The sequence below is a fragment of the Ischnura elegans genome, chromosome 6 (assembly GCF_921293095.1).
Source record: "Ischnura elegans chromosome 6, ioIscEleg1.1, whole genome shotgun sequence".
Classification (NCBI taxonomy): Eukaryota; Metazoa; Arthropoda; class Insecta; order Odonata; family Coenagrionidae; genus Ischnura; species Ischnura elegans.
In genome coordinates, this window is record NC_060251.1 from 98,648,614 (window position 1) to 98,659,067 (window position 10,454).

Genomic DNA, 10,454 nt, shown 5'->3' on the forward strand with positions numbered 1-10,454 from the left:
AATCAACATCCGTACACCTGTCATCACAGTAACATTTACAATTGAAAAAATAAAAAATACATATAATATTTTATAATATCAAAAGTTGATTCACTTATAATAATAAATTCATAATACTAGGGAAATTATGTACCTCTAAAATGTTGTTTTGATGATATATATCATGTAAATATTGTATAAAAACATTTTTTTCTAATTTGCATGTCATATTTCTCATAGGTGTCTCATCAGCTGTATTTTGACCTCATTAAAATATGCACATAAGAGTTATATAAAACAAAATAACGTTTTTTAGTGATTTCTGAATACAAAATATTTTTAAAATAATTTTATTCCAAAAGCGAAATAAATATTATAATCTCCACCATCACCTCGCCTTTTCGATCCCATATACTGACATGGTTTCTCCAGAACAATTGTTTTTGCACACGAATACGGAATTTGTTCATGAACGGAATATACTCCGACTTCAGCTTAGACTTCCCTGACAATTGGTGTCACCACATTGCACTTGAGGGCATTCGGAAAATCTGGCTGGCCCGTAGAAGCTTTCCAACGGGAATATCACTACCAAGGTTAATTTTATCCTTTCCCCAGTTAACGTTGCCGGAGTCAACACCTTTCCCTTTCACTTCCAGAGGCTTCTCGATTTCTTGAAATTTTGCACCCCATAATTTTCGTATACATTGCCATTACGAACGTCATGTACACCGGAGTTCAAACACGAACATCTAAGTAACAAAATGGCCAATTTATTTTTTTAACTTTGCGTGAAAAGTATAACTTCTCGATGGAGATCGAGCATACTACCTTAATTTAAAATTTGTCCCCCAAAAGCGAGTATTATTAAGGGTGATGACTTTTCCCCAACCCCAAATTGAATCTCTCTCTCTCTCTCTCGAATGTCCAGGTACACCCTTTGCTTTTTATTCTCTCTGTAAATCCTATTCTTTTCATTTCAATACCCCCGCTGACCTAACATTCTTCCTTATGAAAAAAGGAAATATATCTCAATTACAAGCAATGATATTGAGATATATATCATTTAATTATACATTTGTTTGCTTCACTGTAACTGATATTCAATAAAAATAAGATGTAAATTATATTGGAAATAAATCAATAAAACTTTGTAAGGTTCACTATTACATTAATATGGGCACGACCCGGGTTTCGTAACGTAGTTATATCTTCAGGTCCTCATGACCTTCATCTTCAGGTCCTGATGATGTAACTACGTAACGAAACCCGGGTCGTGCCCATATTAATATAATAGTGAACTTTACAAAGTTTTATTCCTTTATTTCTAATATGGAGAGGCTTCATAAAGTCAAGCCTGAAGTTGTCAGTTGTATATTATATTTTTTAAACTTTGTATTTTTATATTATAAACTATCTCCGATTTTCTTTTGGGTGACAATTATTTTAAAAATAACATAAACTTTATTTCGCGTTAAATAATTCGTTGAACTAACATCCGATCAATAAATTTACAAATGGCACCTGATGATAAGTCCTTAAAGATAGATGGACCACACCACCTTATTGCATAATATATAGTGATTCCTTATACATTTGTATTCCTATAAAGCAATTAGCTAGTTCTTTATGACTACCAATCCTTCAATCTTCCGCCCGGCTCTTTCTTCAGAATGACTCCAGCTCCTGCATTGGGGAACATGCATGAAATTTGTTCATCATGCTAGTAAGTCTCACTGAATAGACAATTTTCTCACGAGTCCAAATATATAAGCCAAAACTCTCCTAGTATTCCACAAACGTCATTAAATGCTAATTAAAAATGCTCGAATATCGCTTGAAGTCACGTGACGTGAAACGCCTTCTGACGTCATCGGACGGTACGCCATTCACTTCGCTAAGAGAGTAGAGCGGTAGAGCCTTGAATGCAAGATATCGAAGTAAAAATAGCATTTATTTTCGCCAAATTTGCATTTGAGCCCCGGCATAAACTGATTTTCTCTCCACTTTCTCAGTCTATCATCAGTGGTTAACGTTCTGTGGTTAATGTAATAAATAAACGAGTGGTGACGTCACGCTCCGATGACGTCGTGTTTTCAAGCAGCCGATGAAGATTAATTTTTGAAGACATATAACTCAGCTAAAACACATTATTCGTCCGCCAGATTTTCGGCAAATACATTTGAGGTAGGAACCTTCATATTATAGTACTTGTAAAAAACTGTGCATGTTCCCCATCCTCTGGTCATCGCTGGAACGTATGATTATAAAAAGCTAACTATAAAGCTAAAAATGATTGCAATCAACAAATCGCAAAGTCTATAGATGGGTTGAGATCCAGTTCTTTATATTAATGACAGAGTTAATTATATCCTTGCCCGATCTAAAGTGGTTGCACAGTGAAGTCCTGTACCTTCAATGGCTTTGTTTTCAAGCCCAACTGAGTCGAGTATTCAAGGCATGGGTGAAGATAGCTGAAAAAAGCGTTAATTAAATGCTAATTAAGGCTGCAAAAGATTAATATGCATCTCCGTAACCTGTTTTCACGACGAAAATACCAGAAGAAATAATACCCGCTCTTAGTTTTAACAGCAGCCTTTCCCAATAGCCTCACCAAATACGCCTTTTACTGGATACATTTTACTAAAATTTGACTGGTAAGTCAAACGTAATACCGATTTCAATCGATTAAAAAATCTATTATCTATGAAAATAACGTAGCGGGAAATTTCAGGGTCAATGTGACATGCAGTAGCTAATGATATATTTAATGCAAAGGAAAAGGAATTTATTACTCCCTTCCAGCATAAAATCTGACAACACGATGATACAGTAACTTATCTCCTCATTAGTTGATTCAGAGTGGAATTAAAATTGTAGCCTCGCTGGGGGAAGACAGTTGATTGCCACTACTGAGACCTGAGGTGTGTGACGAACACGAAGGTTCTGCAGTATCGGTCTTGGAAATTGCACAAGAATTAAACACTTAAGCGATCATATTAAACTAGCTAAATAAATAATACGGCGTTGGAAAGCCGTAATTCATGAGGGAATTCTATCTTTTAATTTTCATGAGGCGATGACGATGATACCATTGAAACATCGTTGCAATCCGACACCGCATCCAATCAGGGGCGCAGCCAGGAATCAAGGCTGACGGGGGTTTAGGTGCAACCAATACCGGGGTGTGTGGAGGTATGGAATACCCACCAGGATAAGCGGTAGGTGCGAGATTAATAACTTGCGGAATTTTAAGATAAATTGTTCAAAATGGTGAGTTTTGCGGCTTTCTGAGGGATATTTTTTTTAATCCTTACACTATTCTATTAGTAATATCAATCCAATTAAGTAAAATGGATTAAACTTAAGCATTTCTCTGAGCTCTAGGTGGGGGGGGGGGGGGGTTAACCCCCAACCCCTCCCCTCACTGCGCCACTGCATCCAATAAACCTCATAAATCTGCATCACGCACCTTCTCCTCGTCCGTTCTTTCTCCATACGAATGTCCAAAAATTACATCGCCCGTTGGTCGTATCCCATAGAGACAAACAAACCGAGATGTTCTACGGAAAAAAAATTTAGTAAACAGTATCGGGTATCGTGCTGAAGACTTCTGAGAAAAGCCTAACTCAATTTCAAATCGAAAATCACTCGGTCGATCTCAATTCCTATTCATCGGACGACCATATCTCCCAATTGTAGCAGTCACGCAACTTGCTTGAACTCGCGACGACTTCAAAGTTTGGCCAAAGATGTTGATCGAGGTAAGCATACTTGTATGGCTCATGTTCTTTTCTTAGTAGGCATGTAACTTTACAATCATTTCCGTCATGTTCGCTGAAATGGCTGGAATTAACGGACAGAGTGTATAGATGAGACTAAACCCGGGGTAATGATGTGCTCGTAAGGCGACGTGAAAATACAACTAGGATTTTCCAAAACCAATGCCCTACAGTAATAACGTTCACACAGTTATCAATAGGGTGGTTTCCTATTAATTTTTTATTGCGTAAATCGAAAGATTATTACTCCTGGAGTACGTATGTCACGCTTTTAGATTTTTCAATGACGATATCTATTTTTCGCGATTAAGCGAAAGGTGAAAATTTTCAAGCGCGCGAAAACGCGACGGCTAAGTAGGAATGATGGGAAAAGTCCGTGTGACGTATTTATGGTTCACCCTGCCGCCTTGAGAAGTGACCTTGGGGCGAGGTTTGAGCGCTGATACGACGCAGGCTGCTAGCAAGTATCCGAGTACCCTGCTAGCAGGTAGCGTTTGGCTTAAATAAGGATTATTGTTGCCTTATCAAACGAAGGAAACTTTCTGAACGTAGGTATTTTTAATTTGTGATTATTAAGAGATGATTCCCTGAGCTCTGTGCCTCATGCATGCATTAGTAATCTCAGACAATGTAAAACTCCTAATTACTCGTATAGCATCTAGGTCCCTTTGGCGTCGCGTGGAGTGGCATCGTATGGGCGCCAATCTGGCCTTTTTCAAATGAGGTTAAAATTTACCATTGCCATTCGTCTGAACTGGGATTTCTAAATCCAAATAATTTGTATATTATGAATACACTAATGGTGGGTAAGGAATCGCAATCAATGCATTTCGTTTTCTTTGATGAAGGAAACTCCCCTTATGCTTATTACTTGCCTCTCTTACTTACTATGCTTATTATTTGACTCTCAGTTTCTTTTAATTGACATTACGAAGGGGTTTCCCTTTATGCGAGATGAAGGTTTATTAAAAAATGGATAAATCAGGCAATACATGTACCAATCTCTCCAACTATAGTAGAGTAGGGAATAACAGTGAGTGTTGTCTAAAGATAAATATCAATAATTACACTAAAGGGCATAGCCGAATAAGAGGTAGAAAAGTCCCCCCTCCGGGATTTTTCCCGTACTTGGGGCGAAGGATTGGGGATCATAAAGGACTAACCTCCCCACACTTCCAGCCCGCTAGAGGCCCACCAGGGCCGGCTAGCTCGAAAATTCGATTTCCACTGTCTTTTAAATATCTCGGGATAGAGAACATATTTTTCAATGCAGTTTGCGGCATTTGAGAGTTTTCTCAATGGAGCAGATGTCCAATTTTTCACGACATTTAAGTGGCACAAGGAGAAATGGCGTCGATTTGAAAATTTCAAACGCTAGTTTTCATAAAATATTTTTGAGAGGGCCACAAAGAAAAAATGTGTTTCGTAGGAGTATTTTAATACCTTTCGACTAATGTTATGAAAAAGGAATATTTAGGTGGTGGAACACCGCGAAAAAAATTAAAGTATACGATTTTGGCTATTTTTTGCTGTTTTTTTCCATGACCTGTGCCCGTGTTGCCCCCATAACACCCGTTTCATACCATCTTGCACATATTTAGTCCTCTCACTAAAGCTCAAACTCATACCGATTGTAATTCCAACCACTAGGGACAGAATTTGGTGGATACTGGTACCGGAAATGGCTTCGGGACCCTCGAAAACCCCCGAGTAAGCTATTTCAAATAAAAAATTCCAGACACCCAAACCCCTTCCCCCACTCCTTCAAAACTTAGAATAGATTTTATTGTGAAGTGTACGAGATTTATTCAACATCCTCGAGGACCTACTAGTCAGATATTCCAAATTGAAAAAAATCATTGAGACGACCCCACCAACGCTGAACCTTTGGGATTTTATCTCAGGTTAATGTTAGACAAGTGCTGAAATGAAAAAATGTTCACGTTTTCAATTTTTTTTACTGCTGGCATACAAATAAAAAAAATTATGAAAAACATCTGGTCAAACATGGATTTTTGGTGAATTTTCTCTAAACAATTTTATTCGTCATCCTTTGAATCTTCATTGATGCATGTTATTATATTTTCTTAAAAAAATATTCTAGATAAAATCTCGGCCGGTCTTCCAATTTTATCTTAATACGCTTAAAGGGCATAAAAAGTTGTGTATTTTCCCGAAGTTTCAGACTTCAACAATTGAAATAAATCCCGAAAAAAAATTTGAACATAATTTTTCGTTTTTTAGCCATATCTCCAATTTTTGTAGTAGTAAAAATGTTTTCTTGAATTTAAAATGTATACACTATTATGTTCTACTATTATCATCTTTTTCAAAAATTTTTGACCGAAAAAAAAATCCGTAAGTTTGAAATTTTAAAAATTTAGTTAAATAGTTTAGGAAACAATAGACTCACCGAAAAAAAATGTGTGTTGTTATCCCTTCTACATCAAAATATAATCCTTTTTTCAGATTTTTTAAAATAGGTGGAACACGGTCAAAAACAAAAATAACTGCTTTGCGTCATTTGCATCTATATGTTCCACGAGGATATTTGATTTTATCCTTGAGAGCAGCCAACAGTTGAGTTGATGCACTTTAAGTTTAGGTATATATTTTTATTTTCAAAATATCTGGGGGCACTTTTCACCATATTCACCAGCTAAACCATTTATGAAGCCTTGACTGAATCATTCAATCAGATAAATCAATACTAAAGATGGCCTTTTCAACCTTTTATAGTACCTATTTAAAGAATTTCAATCAACACTGTACAGATCAAAAACCAATTTTCGCATTAAAAAAAATTGCTTTCAAAGATGAAAGGACGATATTCTCGAGTTAAAATCCAGGCGAAATTTTCACACTTACGGATAGGTTCAAAAAATCCCGATGATGCACAAAAAACTTATCAATTCATAAGAGGATAAACTGCGATAAAAATATGATTTTATCAGTTCTACTAGTCCACAGAAAACAGAGTTATTCATGAAAAATGAAAGAGGGAAAATCACAGTAGGCAGAGCGCTACACTGGTGGCTGGTGAAAAATGGTAATTGTGGCAGAAGAAACATGATGAAATAGATTTTTTGCGAGAAAAAGTAACTTGAATACTAAGCCGCTACCAAAGAAAAACAAAAATGTCGTTTCGCGAATGTTCCGCCCACTTGATAAGTTTGTGACGTAATCATACATTTAGAGTGACATCCAATTTTTGTCCCACAAACCGTAGGAAGAGAAGCATTAAAAAGCCCCCGTAGTGATTGAACGAAAACGGTGGTAGGATCTTCAAAAACTCTGCTCTATTTTTTCCGTTTAAGGGTCATCACCATCAGGGGCGCAGCCAGAAATTAAGTCTAGGAAGCATGGACGTACCCAGCGAGGGGCAGGAGGGGGCAGCTGCCTCTCCCCCCCCCCCCCCCTAGAAGCAAAAATCTCAATGTCTTTAAGGAAAATAATATTTTTTCAAGCAAAATTTTTTAAAAACTAATAAAGAGCTGTTACAGTTTCCTTAAAATGTTGATTTCATTCACCTTTTACATGCTTAAATCTTACCTACAACTTGAACAACCATGGCTTCTCCCCCCCTAGTTTTGATCCTGGGTACGCCCTTGTCTAGGGGGGATTTTGGGCGCAACTAATACTGAAGGGTCTGGGGAGCATGGAATACCCGCATGGGTAAATGGGAGGTGCGAGGGCCCTCCCCCGGAAATTTTTTAAGATAAATGGTTCAAAATGGTGAGTTTTACGGCTATGTGATTAGGTCGATATTTTTTGTGAGTCATCCGTCCCCCTAATATTAATTAAAAATTTGTCATACTAAAGTATTTTTATGAAAAAAAAATTCCCTAAGCTCTGGGGGGTTTTATCCCCCAAACACTCCCCCCTCGCTGCGCCACTGGTCACCACCGATGTTTTTCACAAGTTGGAGATTTGATGGCAGATTATGATAAAGGTCGTTTGCTTTGTAAAAACGCTTTCGGGATCAGAAGCAATGATTTTTTATTTTTTTTGTAGCGGCCGATACTTTGCCGAACTCCATTATCAACGTCGAAAAGTAATTTTATTTCGCAAAATTTCTCCAAAACGGCATCAGCACACAGATATTTAACCTAGATCTAATATTACTTGACCATTTTGTATCAGACTTTAGAAATATTTATGATGATATTTGAATTACGAAATCGGAATCGTTTAGTATAGGTGGCAACACTGTCTGTGGCTACATTGGCGTTTCATATTTGCAGCCCATAACAAGCTCCTCAGTTGAGGAAGCTCGGGAATTATGAAATCTCTTTATTAAAACTCATATTTTAACTAAAATTTTCTCGGCCTCACAATTCGAGTGGAATTTTGAAAAATATGGGCATTTTCAATGAATTTTTGCTTACTTCGTCCAATTGGAGTGTTGGTTAACTGGCAGGGTTTATGTCAAATACATCCAATTGTGATATTTTCAGCGGTTTGTAATTGCGATTCACCGTTCGAACCACCACGGTGTACCGTAATCGGCAAATCTCATTCGTTTAGGTGCGAATAAAATGATACAGTGAAAAGCATGTATGCTGATCATTATAATTAAAAACTTTTGGGCTATGTCGCCGCGTCAATGCTTTGGGTGGCCCCAACGTTTCCCAACCGATGCTGGTCGCTTTTTCGAGGGATTATGATCCCTTGAATGATTCATAATCCCTTGAAAAAGCGACCAGCATCGGTCGGGAAACGTTGGGGCCACCCAAAGCATTGACGCGGCGACATAGCCCAAAAGTTTTTAATCATAATGACGAGCACCCGCGAAAGTTTTAACAAAGAATGTATGCTGATGTTCAGTCTCACCAGAGTCGAAAGGTTTTTTTCTTAGGGATTGTGTTCTTGGTATCCAATCGGATGATATAGACCGCTCATATAGGTTTCAGATGAATACCAATGCGTGCTGGTGGTTGATTGCAGTGATCCCAAGATCTAGAAACCACTTCCTGTCGCTATACTCGATAAGCAGCAACTAAGATGCGGGGAACAGATATTTCTATTGGCTCATTTACATGTTTGTGATTGATTTGAAGAGTGAATTGAAATGTTCGGGAGTAAATCAATTGAGAGGTTACACGAGGTCTATTCACACGGTGAAGATAGGTAGCTAGCTTATTTAAACAGGTAGGAAAGGCCGTAGTGAGCGGAGAGGTCAAGGGTCACAAGCAAAAAAAATTAGGAGAGGACCACTTTTGAGTTCTCAAAAATCGATCAACTGACCGATATTCTGCGACAATTTCGCTATATTGTGCGTTAATTGAGTCTAAAAAGTGACACTAATCTGCTTTGAGGATTAATTATAATAAAAATTTTAATAATGTGGTTTCAGTTGCATAGTGGTTCTACTTTTGCTGTCCCTTGAACGACACCTTGACATTTTGCAAAAATAGCGTCTTAATTGCAAGCAAATGTATGTTTTATCGAGCTGTGAATTGTATTTTATTCCCATTACTTCAAAAACATTTAAGCAGGTTTCATAACGATTTGATCAAAACATTTTCCATCATAGCGGTAAATTTTGCCGTGAAACTGAATTTCTGTGGTAAAACTATGATAGAGCTGTGCTAGGTAAAATGGCAATTTTTCGCGGGTAAATTTGAAACCATCAATTGCGATAAAATCCCATTTTGAAGTTCCAGCCTGATGTATAAGGATTCCTCAGGTTTTTTTCTTTTTAATTCAAGCTATTAGATTTCTTGTCACGGAAATATACCTAAATTCTTATTTAATTTGGGTTTGAAGTTGCAGGTAATTAAATTTTAACGGTTTCAATATTCAAATATTTTAATAAGGTCTAATTTCCCTTTAACATTCGGAATCAGAAATGGGGCATGTTTATGTTTCCGTTCAAACAAAGAAATCAGAAGCGACTAATTTAGGAGCCATATGAGGGCAAGACTATCTTTGAGTCCTCTCTATATATTCGCTTTTCACGTTTCTAATTTGTTACCGTCTTCAAATTAGGAATCGCGGGTATGGTGAAATATCTAAATTGAAACTCATTTTTAGCATTAATTTTCCTAACCCAACAACTTTTTTCTTGTCAATGGCAGCGGTTAAGAATAAAGAAATAGGAATAGAAGCGATTGTTAATAATTCTATTGCGCGAAACGAGATGTGGTTGTAATTAAAATTTCGTGGCTAGGGTTTATGACGTCCCTGTTTCTCAGCTGAAGTTTGCGCATTGGATAGTTTTTGCGCATTTCGTCTGGAATGGGAATATACTGACCAATACTGACACTGTAGACGTCATTTCTACTTCACTTATCCGAAATATTGATCGGTATATACTTTTCCTTCAACCACATATCGCAGATGCGAATCTTATAAACGCTTAATTCCTCGCTCTTGCCGGATTCCTATCGACGTGATAATCTTGAGGTCTACTTTTGTTTCTAAAGTCCCAAGTCTAGTATTCTATGAACTGACTTATTTCTGAAATGAAAATGCCAACGAAAAATTTTATAAACTAATAAATGTAGGAAAGCTTTTCATTCTTCAGTAAAATATTTAGGCTTTAGAGTGTGTTGATTCCCATCGTGTCCCTCGCAGTAGCTTTTTGACGCTGCGTAGGTTTTTATCTTAAATATCAATGAACAGTGGAAGCTTTTAAATCAGATGCGATCTTAGTGGCACTAAATTTCATTTAAAAAATTTTGTCATGAG